At 43.6% G+C, this 10,964-nt stretch overlaps 1 pseudogene; it reads left to right on the top strand.

Annotated features, from left to right (window-relative positions):
* Nucleotides 1–1,904: 1,904 nt before the first annotated feature.
* Nucleotides 1,905–3,197, top strand: LOC145525304 (olfactory receptor 5AN6-like; annotated as a pseudogene).
* The last annotated feature ends 7,767 nt before the right edge of the window (nucleotides 3,198–10,964 follow it).

The raw sequence follows: 10,964 nt of genomic DNA, 5'->3' as shown, positions 1-10,964 counted from the left end.
AGAGTGAAGTAAGTCAGAAAGAGAAAAACAGATATCCTACATTAATGCAAATATGTGGAATCTAGAAAAATGGTATAGATGATCTTATTTGCAAAGCAGAAACAGAGACACAGATGTACAGAACAAAGGTATGGATACCAAGAGAGAAAGGAGGGATGGGATGAGTTGGAGATTGGGCTTGACATATATACATTATTGATACTATGTAAAATATGTATGTGACTAATAGGAACCTACTGTGTAGCACAGGGAACTCCACTCATTGCTCTGTGGTGACCTAATGGGAAGGAAAAGAGGGGATATATGTACATGGATAACTGGTCCACTTTGCTGTTCAGTAAAACTAATGCAACATGGAGAAGCAATTATGCTTCAATACGAATTAATTAAAAATAAAATTGAAACAAGACAGAAAACCAGTCACCTTCACTGAAATTATTTTCTAAAATTTCAGACATAATCTTACAGCCTCGAGATCTCCAGAGTACAAGTCTCTTTCAGAACAAAGATGACAAAATAGACCATAGAAATACTGCAGTAACTAGCGTTCCCAAAGAAACCTTTGTTTAACTTCTTGAGATATAAATATGTTATAAATGTAGCTTATGCACTCGTTCGATCTCTCCTGAAGGTGTTCCAAAGACATCAACTTATGATTCAGGTCTTACTGTAGGGACATAGTCTGGATCTTGTGATCTCATTGGGGACATTGATGGACGGTATTGAGTCAATACGATTTTCCCTTTCCTAGTATTCAAATGACCCTCTTTCAGGAATAAAAACAATGTCTTAGAATATTAGGTTACTTTTCTTTCAGCGTGTTTTCCTACCGTGACTATTGCTCCCGTACTTACTAAGATTGTCAGTGTGTTTTTGGTTATTTATAGAACAACTTAGCGAAGTTAATGTAATAATGAAATGCAGTAAAAATGTCATTTTATTTACTTGAGTTTATCATAAAGATCTTTTGAAGACATAACTATGAAGACTATCAAAACGATCTCAGTGTGAAAAAGTGAAGAATGTTTTTCTTACCACTTAAAATAATATTCTATTATTTTAAATAAAATATAGTCATAAGTAGTTATAAAATGTGCAGGACTGGACACATAGTACATGGACTGTTAGCTTAAAAATTGGGCAGAACAGCGACTCTATAAACAACTTCATGATGGAAGAGACTTTAATCAGTGCAGAAATCATTCAGTTAATTGTGTTGGGAGAGTTTGGAAAAACAAAACCAAAATTATCTCATAATTATGCTTGACACTATGTACTAAAATACTCCAGAAATTTTAAATGCAAATATAAAAATACAAGTGAATTCAAAGAAAATATTAAAAAGGCTTTTGGATTGTGTAAAGCAATATTTTTTTGTATAATACCAAAGCCAGGTACCATAAATATCATAGAAAATTGAGTGAAAAAAGTGAAAGTGTTAGTCGCTCAGTTGTGTTCGACTCTGCAATTTCATGGATTGTAGCGCACCAGGCTCCTCTGTCCATGGGATTCTCCAGGCAAGAATACTAGAGTGGGTTGCCATTTCCTTCTCCAGGGGATCTTCCCAACCAAGAAGGTGAACTCAGATCCCCTGCATTGAAGGCTGATCCATTACTGTCTGAGCCACAATTGAGCACCTAAAAATAAAAGAAATCCATATAGCAAAATCCAACATAAAAAAATTGATATTAAATGATACGCTTGGAAAAGACTTAGCAAAATATATGAGGGAGAAAGAATTATGATCCTTGACATGTTAAAAGCTCCTACAAAACAATAATAACCTACTAAACAAATGGGTAAAACATATATACAGGCAAGTCAATAAAGTAAATGCAAATAAAAACAATGAAAAAGTTTTTTTTTTAACCTGCAAGATTGTCAAAGAGTAAAGCTAAACAATTATGGGCAGTGTTGAATGGGATGGTAAGATATTTTATCATAAAATCTTGAATTTGTGTAAACTAGTACCAATTTTCAGACAACAGTTTGGCAACATCTGTGTGTTTATGTGCACACACATGTATGTGCAGAAAAAATTGCAAAAATATATCACAAACTATCATGTGTGCTGAGCAATGGGGTCCTCAATGTTTTTCTAACTAATTTTATAGTTTCTTATATTGACTATGAATAATTTTTGTTGAAAAATATGAAACTTTATCCAAATCAAGTATGTTTCATGATATTAAAACAGACAATCTTTAACCCAAGAATCTTTCTGCAGTTTGAACAAACTTGAAGACAGCGGCTGCAGGAAGGAACAATGCAACAGTCACCAAATTTATCCTCTTGGGGTTTTCAGATTCTCCCAAGTTCAAGATTGCTCTCTTTACCGTGTTCATGGGGACTTACCTCTTGACAGTGGCCTGGAACCTGGGTCTGATCATCTGGATCAGGATGGACTCCCACCTATGTACACCCATGTACTTCTTCATCAGCAACTTATCTTTCTTAGATCTCTGCTATGTCACTTCCATAACCCCCAAAATGCTCTCAGACTTCTTCAGGAAGCCCGAAGTCATCTCCTTTTCGGGGTCCACCATGCAGTACTCCTTTTTCTCTGGCCTGGGTCTGACCGCGTGCTGTCTGCTGGCAGCCATGGCGTACGACCGCTGCGTCGCCATTTGCAGTCCTCAGCTCTATGCAGCCACCATGTCTCCCACTCTCTGCGTGCAGATGGTGCTTGCTGCCTACACACTTGGGTTCTTCGGCTCACTGATCCAACTGTGTGCTTTACTTCAGCTCAATTTCTGTGGACCAAATGTTATCCATCACTTCTTCTGTGACCTGCCTCAATTATTAGTCCTCTCCTGCTCCGAAACCTTCTTCCTACGAGTGATAAAATTCATGATAGCAGTGATTTTTGGCATGACCTCCGTCTTAATCATCACGATATCTTATGGTTATGTCATCGCCACCATCCTGAAGATCAGCTGTGTTGAAGGCAGGCCAAGACCTTCAGCGCCTGTGCTTCTCACCTGACAGCAGCGACTTTTTTCTTTGGATTGGGTCTCTTCATCCGTATGCAGCCCAGAGCTGGTAATTCTCTGGGCTATGACAAGATGGCTTCAGTCTTCTATACAGTGGCGATCCCCACGTTGAATCCTTTGGTTTACAGTCTGAGGAACAAGGAAATCAAAGGTGCTCCTAAGAGGTGTAAGAAAAAGGGAATGCTTTCCCACTGGCATGGTTAATTAAGGGTCTGGTGGCCTAGTGACCTGTTGACTAGAAGTTTCTAGACTATGCCAGGGAAATGAATTTCACGTTATTCAGCAGGGTTTCCAGTGAGTCAGTCCATCTAGATCCAGCACTGGCTCAGTGCCATGCAAATCCTGCGGTTTCTTTGTCTTGACTGTTGACTCTCCTTTCTTACACCAGCAATGACTTCACAAGGCCCTTAATGTATTAATTTTTATGTCCATATAACCTTCAATTTCCCAGTATTTGACCCTTGCAGACTCTTTCAGAATTTCAGACTGCAGTCTGGAGGGGATGGGACTAAATACAAGGTCAGGAAAAGATTTTTCTCACACACAACATTGCAAGTAGAACAATGACCGCTTTGTCACAGACTACAAACTCTCCAGGTGCCTAGGCGATTCCAGATGATGAAAACAGGGAGGTGGAGAGAAGCATAACTTTACACTTTGACATAACTTGCCTGCCACGGAAAACACCATAGGCAGTTTAGTCTAGAATTTGTTTTCTGGGTTTCTGTTTTTAGAACCTAACGTCAATAGTTGAATGAACAAGGGGATTTCCATGCTACTATGCTGACCTGGGAGAGCTAAAATACGAAGAAAAGAAGTGATCATTTGAATTCTGAAGTGTATCGAAAAGATTGAAAGTGAAAGTCACTCAGTCGTGTCCGACTCTTTGCAACCCAGGCCAGAATACTGGAGTGGGTAACCTTACCCTTCTCCAGGGCATCTTCCCAACCCAGGGATTGAACCGAGGTCTCCCACATTGCAGGAGGATTCTTTACCAGCTGAGCCACGAGGGAAGTCAAGTTAAAAAGATTGCTTTTCTGTTATTATGGCAGATTGAATGGCATAGATGTATCCACCACTGTAAAACAACTAAAGACATCGGACAAGATGGTTTTAGAAAATATTTTTAAATACACTTATGAGCAGGCAAGGAAAGAAAAGAAAATCTCCAATCTTCATATGTAAAGAACAATCAGGAATCCTGAGAGTAAAGGCAGCCCTGAATATGACCTTCACATTGGAGAATTTGCTGAACTCTAATAATATTGGCCTGCTTTTTTTTTTTTTGCAACTTTTTATTTTGTACTAGAGTATAACCAGTTAAGAAGATTGTGATGGTTTAAGGTGAACAGCAGATGGACTGAGCCATACATTTACATGTATCCATTCTCCCCCAAACTCTCCTCCCATCCAGGCTGCCAGGTAACCCTGCGCAGAGCTCCCTGCGTTATACGGTAGGTCCGTGGTCATCCCTTTCAAACAGGCACCCCAGTATGTATATGTCCTCCCCAAACTTCCTAACTATCCCTCCCCCCATCCACCCTTTCCCTGGCAACCATGAATTCTCTCTGTAAGTCTGTGAGTCTCTTTCTGTTTTGTAAGCATGCTCATTCGTATCATTTCTTTTTAGATTATGCATGTAAGAGATGTCATATGATATTTCTCCTTCTCTGTCTGACATACTTCTTCATTCAGTGTGACAATCCATGTCACTACAAATTGGCCTGTGTTTTGACAAGCACATGAGAGAGACTTGGGGGGAGAGAGAGAGAGACCAAGCCCAGACTCTCAGGGAGAGTTTAACTGGAGACCCAGACGTACATGCAAGAGTCCAGCAGACTAGACTGGAACGAGAGGAAATTAAGGGGAAAAAAATCCTGTCTCAGGAAAGAGATCTTAACTTTCTGAGGCTTCATGCTGGGCATAGGGAAATGTAAACTGAAAATTTGCTCAGATAATTCTCCCAAACAACTTTCTGAAGAAAACCAGGTACAAATTTTAAAGTATACCAGGAAATAAGACCCAATGGACGGAAGCAAGAAAGACCTGGTCATGTCAAAACTATGAAGAAGTCAGGACTGGCAACTGTCTTAATACACATATAAATTATACATGGCTGAGCAAGGGTAAGAAGGGGAACTGAAAATATCTTTAAAGATCAGGAGAATGAGGTTTACTGAGGATTTCTGTGCCTGGCAGTGTGCTGAATTATATACTAGAACGAGTCTCGTAAGTGAAACAACTGAAACGCTGAATTTGAAATAAAATCATCTTTTAAATGAACTTCCAGTTAACTTAATGAAAAGGAGGAATAAGCTAAGCCCTCAAATGAAGTGGAACCAGGAACCCGGGAAAGTAAACGAGTACTAATAGCTTTCACCCTGGAGAGCCCGCTGAGAGCCGGGGCCCTGACTTCTGCCGTGCGGACTGCAGGGCTGTGGGGGCTTCGGAAGACTCAGCTCAGGCCCCCGGTGAGCTGGAAGGCTACACCCTCAGGGTAAAGCGGCAAGGGTTCCCACAGGCTACGTTCCAGAACAAAGAGAGCAGTTCAGAGTGAAAAATAAAGCGGAAGCACAGGCCTCTATACAGAGTCAAGCCCCTAACACTGAGAACTGGCCGGGGGGAGAATAGTCCCTATAAACAGACCTGCAGGATCTTCAGATGCTGGCATCATGGGTAAGAGGACACGTCAGGCAGCACCAGCTATGGTGAAACACAGGTTCAGCGTCAGTCGGACTTCCCAGGCGGCGCAGTGGTGAAGAATCCGCCTGCCAGTGCGGGAGGCGCAAGAGACGCAAGTGCGATCCCTGCGTCAGGAAGATCCCCCGGAGGAGCAAATGGCAACACGTTTAAGTACTCTTGCCTGGAAATTTCATGGACAGGGAGTCTGGCAGGCTACAGCCCAGTAAACAGACCTGCAAAGTCCTCAGATACTGGCCTTATTGGTAAAGAAGATAAGGCAGTTAGGACTAGCTACGGTGAGACACAGATTACATCTCCCCACAAAAGAGATAATCCCTCTTCAAAGGCAGAGATACTGAGAACAGGTCAGAGGCCCGGTGACTCTGAGCACTGAACTGGGAGATCAAAGGGAAGGGGGTTGCCGTTTGCCGCAACACGGGAGGAGCGCGGAGGCCTGTGCTGAGCGAGCAAGTCAGAGAAAGACAAGCGCACGCGGTCTCACCATGGGAGCTCTAAACACAGACGGCCTTGTAGATACAGAGGCAGACGGGTGTTGCTGAGGTGGGAAGTGGGGAGCAGGCGAACAGGTAAGGAGAATTAAAAAGTACGAAATTCCACTTATAAAATAAGTAAGTCACGGGGACGTAGAGCACAGCATCTGGAGGAGGGCATGGCAGCCCACTCCAGTCTTCTTGCCTGGAGCATCCCACGGACAGAGGAGCCTGGCGGGCTACAGTCCACGGGGTCTCAAGAGTCAGACACGACTGAGCGACTAAAGAGAGAGAGGGAGAGAGGACAGCAGGGTGACTGTATGACTGCACTGTATGTCTGAAAGTATCGTTAACAGAATAAATCTTAAAAGTTTTCATCATAGATTTCCCCGGTGGTCCAGGGGTAAGGAATCCACCTGCCAATGTGGCACACATGGGTTCGATCCCTGGTCCGGGAAGATGCCACATGCCATGGGGCAACTGAGCCCATGTGCCACAACTACTGAGTCCAGGCTGCAGCTACTAAAGTCCACGCACCCTAGAGCCTGTGCTCTGCAACGAGAGCAGCCACTGCAGTGGGCAGCCGGCGGACCACGGCTAGAGAGTGGCATCTGCTTGCTGCAGCTAGAGAGCCCACACAGCAACGAAGACCCGCACAGTCAACAGGAAATGAATACGTTAAAACATCTTTTAAAAAAGTTTTCATCACAACAAAATTAATCTGCAGCTATGTGGTCTTGGATGTTAACTAGACATTGTGGTGAGCCCTTCACTATGTATACAAACTAATCATTATGTTGTACCACTGAAACGAGTATGTTATGTCAATGATGTTTCCAAAAAAAGTGAAAGAAAGAGGGTTGATATATCCATGCAGTGGAATATTATTTGGCCATTAAAAGGAGTGAGGTATTGACATGTGCCACCACATAGATGAACCTTGGAAACCCCATGACAAGTTGAAAGAACCATTACAAAGGACCACGTGCTGTATGGTTCTGTTTTAATGAAATTTTCAGAACAAGCAGCTCTATAACACAGAAAATAGATTTGTGGTTGCCTAGGGATAAGGGGATGGAGAGGACTGGGAGGTAAATCCTAGTGAATATACATGAAAATATTTGATGGAAATATTCTAAAATTAGATTGTGGGGATGGTTGGAAGTCTCAGTGGCTATACTGAAAGTCACTGAACTGCATGCTTTAAAAGGCTGAATTTTATCATATGGGAAATATACCTCGGTAAGGCTGTATTTTGTTTGCTTGTTGTTTTAAGAAAGAGGCTGGGAAGTACACATGACCAAAGGTGACATTCTTGGGAAGGCACTACTTCTGTGGTGGGTATTCCTTAAAGATTTGGTAATGAAAGAGAAAAACCGAGTGAGCAGAGAAATTAAAGGTCCTAAGAAAATTTTTAAATCAAGCAAAATACTAACCTATCTCTGTTTTTCAGTGAAGCAACCGTACAAAAGAAATTGCCCTTCTCAGGTTCCATTCCTGGGTCAGGAAGATCTGGAGAAGGAAATGGCTACCTACTCCAGAGTCCTGTCTGGAGAATCCCACGGACAGAGGGGCCTGGAGGGCTAGGCTTCGCCAGAGGATCTTCCCTACCCAGGGATCGAACCGCGATTTCAGAATTGATTGGCAGCTGGATTCTTTACTGCTTGAGCCACCAACGGAGATGTCTTGTTAGGCTTTCATTAACCAGTAGAGGGCGATCCATCACAAGACTCTGCTGTCACTGAGGCCTTAATGCAAGACCAGGAGAGCAGTGGACTGATCTGACCAATGAGAGTGAAGATGCTGACCTTAGTGTAACTGCTTGTAGTTTGTATCCACAGACATTTGGTCTTCGTGACAGCTTGGCTTTGAGGCCTTCATTCTACAGATGAAAAAGCAGGACCTCAGCATATATTTGCAAAGATGACCCAGGAAACGAGCCACAGACAAGGGACGGGGCATGCATGTGCAACTACATCATCCAAGGGAGCGGAACTTTTTATCAATTCTTACCGGAGTATAGTTGCTTTACAATGTCTTGTTAGCTTCCGCTGTACAGCAAAGTGAATCAGATATATATATATATATTTTATATATATGGCTTCCCTAGTAGCTCAGCTGGTAAAAAATCTGCCTGCAATGCAGGAGACCCTGGTTCAATTACTAGGTTGGGAAGATCTGCTGGAGAAGGGATAGGTACCCACTCCGGTATTCTTGGGCTTCCCAGGTGGTTCAGCTGTTAGAGAATCCACCTGTAATGTGGGAAACCTAGGTTCGATCCCTGCATTGGGAAGATCCCCTGGAGAAGGGAATGGCTACCCACTCCAGTATTCTGGCCTGGAGGATTCCATGGACTGTATAGTCCGCGGGGTCTCAAAGAGTCAGACATGACTGAGCGACTTTCTAAGTAGCCACATCTAAGTAAGTATATATATGTATATACCCAAGGGGACAGAATACTACCCCTTCTCCTCCCACAGTGGTCCAAATAGGATACTCTTTCTCCCAATAATTGCCACTTTAGCTGGAATTGTCTCTTCAAATATCTTGGCGCGCGTGTCCGAGACGGCGAAACACGCCCACCTCTGCCTTGTGTCTAGGAGCCATTATGTTTCTCTTCAACGCTTCCTCTTCACACCGAGGGTGAACCGCTCAGTCTCTTATACCTGCAAATGAAGGTAAGAAAATTCTCACTATGAGAAAATTCCTCCTTGAACACAGCAACAAGGCCTTTCCAAGCAACTTCAACCTATTACTTCTCATCTACATAAGGGATGTTAAAGCATCCTCCCACCCTCCTTCATAAGATGCCAGAAGTGGGGACACTCTGCTTGAAGAGGGGTGTGCATGCCCAGTTGCTTAGTCATGTTCAACTCTTGTTGACCCCACAGACTCGAGCCCACCAGGCTCCTCTGTCCATGGGGATTCTCTAGACAAGAATACTGGAGTGGGTTGCCATTTGGTGGGTAAAGCTGAAAACAAAACAAAGAAACCCAATATCTTCTCGCACCCTGTTCAGGAGGAAGACAGTAGGCAGAGAATGCAGGCGCGTTGCGCTCAGGTTCTGACCTACAGAACTGAGAGGTAATATACTGCGCCTATAATTTTAAGCTGCTAAATTTGTGTTAATTCATTTACACAACAATGAGAAGCTAATATCCTCATTCACCTTTTAGTTTGCTTCTCTGGAAAACTACCCACCTCTGAGCTTTGCAGCTGATATCCTGATGAGGCTTTAAAAGTTCCTGTGTAGAAAAATTGTCCTTTTCAATTCAGGAGACAGTCACGGAGCATCTGTTGGATGCCAGGCACTGGAATGCAAAGAAGCTTAAGCCCTGAGAGACCTCAAAGAGAAGCAATACAAGTAGACGCATAGCTATTATCTGAGTCAGAAAGCGACGGGTGCCATGCGGGGTTAACAAGTATAGCTCTGGACGTTTAGAACAAGGAGAATCCACACTCACTCAAAGGCAAAAAGAAAGGCTGTCTTGGGCTGGCTGTGGGGAACAAGACAGGGGTCAACAAAAGACCCGGGAAGGATTTTATGCAGCTGCAAACACCTTGGTGGGGTTGTAGGCCTCATTTATTTTTAATTTTTAGATTTGACTTATTTTTATTGGAGTGTAATTGCTTCACAATGTTGAGTTCCTTTCTGCCGTACGATGAAGTGAGTCAGCTGTATGTATTCCCGTGTGTCCTACCGCCCGGCTTCCCTCCCCCTCCCCGCCCCTCGAGGCCATCACAGAGCACTGACCAGAGCTCCCCCGCTGTACAGAAGGCCGTGTGTGTGTGTCAGTCCTAATCTCCCAACTTGCCCCACCCTCCTCTTCCCCCTCTGTCTCCAAATGTTCATTCTCTACATCTGAGTCTCTATTCCAGCCCTGTAAATAGGTACGTCTGTACTCATTAAAGAAAGCTAAGCACCTAAGAATTGATGCTTTTGAACTGTGGTGTTGGAGAAGAGTCTTGAGAGTCCCTTGGACTGCAAAGAGATCCAGCCAGTCCATCCTAAAGGAGATCAGTCCTGAATATTCATTGCAAGGACTGATGCTGAAGCTGAAACTCCAATATTTTGGCCACCTGATGTGAAGAGCTGACTCATTTGAAAAGACCCTGATGTTGGGAAAGATTGAGGGCAGGAGGAGAAGGGGACGACAGAGGATGAGATGGTTGGATGGTATCACTGACTCAATGGACATGGATTTGAGCACGCTCCGGGAGTTGGTGATGGACAGGGAACCCTGGTGTGCTGCAGTCCATGGAGTCGCAAAGAGTTGGACACGACTGAGCGACTGAAATGAACTGAACTCATTTAAATAGCTGATCTCATTAGCAACCTACAACTGAGAATGGTACCGGGGAAAAAAGAAGAAAATCACAAGAGGTGGTCGTAGGAACACCTCAGAGCCAGAGTGATGGACTGAAGAACGTGGGAGGGTTTGAGGAACAAGAAGTCACCAAGAATAGGTTCCCTGAGAGTTGCCCAGTAGAAAAACAGGAAGTTTTGGTCAAGGGGAATTTAGGGTTTGAGGTTAGAAAACCCAGTGGTCTCCCCTTATGAGGTCTAGGTTGGGGCTGCCACATGGTGCTACTGGGGTGGCATAGAGGTTGAAGTTGGTGGAGATCTAGAGGTCAAGACAGAATGTAGCTAGGGAATTTCAAGACATCAACCTGGAAGCCATCTGATCTATCTCTCTGGTTGTCCTTGATCATAGAGAGCTAAATGAATGTTGGCTTAAGGAGCACACAGAAGAAAGGAAGAATCAGAGTGAGCTGAAGTCAGTCCAGAAATATTCCC

This window comes from Giraffa tippelskirchi, chromosome 11, assembly GCF_054371585.1.
Source record: "Giraffa tippelskirchi isolate mGirTip1 chromosome 11, T2T-mGirTip1v1.2.pri, whole genome shotgun sequence".
NCBI lineage: Eukaryota > Metazoa > Chordata > Mammalia > Artiodactyla > Giraffidae > Giraffa > Giraffa tippelskirchi.
Note: the sequence above shows the minus strand (reverse complement) of the source record. Positions and strands in the feature narration are given on the sequence as shown.